Source organism: Gavialis gangeticus, unplaced genomic scaffold (genome assembly GCF_001723915.1).
Source record: "Gavialis gangeticus isolate Ggan-Ray unplaced genomic scaffold, GavGan_comp1, whole genome shotgun sequence".
NCBI classification, from domain to species: domain Eukaryota; kingdom Metazoa; phylum Chordata; order Crocodylia; family Gavialidae; genus Gavialis; species Gavialis gangeticus.
Window position 1 is genome coordinate 48,840,190 of NW_017729029.1, and position 686 is coordinate 48,840,875.

Below are 686 nucleotides of genomic sequence, written 5' to 3' on the forward strand. Positions count from 1 at the left end.
ATGTAATCAGTCTGTTTACAATGTGCAGTCCCTGTGCGCAATGACAAAGCCTGTTCTTCCCTAACCTAATCCAAAAGTAGCTCCATCTAAATAAGGGAACTGAAGCTGATTGCAAGGGTATATACATCTGTGTTACAGTCTCTGACGGGAGGTAGGACACATGTATAAGTGAGGCTACCATGGGTATGTTATGCATTTATTTATTATGGTTTTTATTTTTCCACTGCACAACAGAGGTAAAAATCCTACCTGGAATCCTAATGGGCCTTTTATATTGGGCAACCACCAAAGTAACTCCACTTCTGTGGTTAATCTTGGGTGTGCCACCTTGATAATCTCTGTGCTAAACATGCCATGATCACTTAAACTCTCCAGAGCTCAACAGTACCTAATTCTTGACATGCACAGATGCAATGTGTTGCTTTATGATCATCCCCACTTACTGCCAGTGCATCTAAATCTAATAAAGGTAGGGGCCGACCATTACTATTTGCATCCGGTACTGAGCTTGATATAAGTGGCTCAGGGGGCAATAAGGCTCTGAAAGCAGCAGCACGCATAGTGGTTTGGAAGTGCAGAAGTCGTCAGAGAGACTTACTAAATGGCACTCCCTTCTGTAGCATGCTGCCCTGGCACACCACAGTGGACAGCTTTGCTGGAGATGCAAAACTGATTTGGAAAACAAA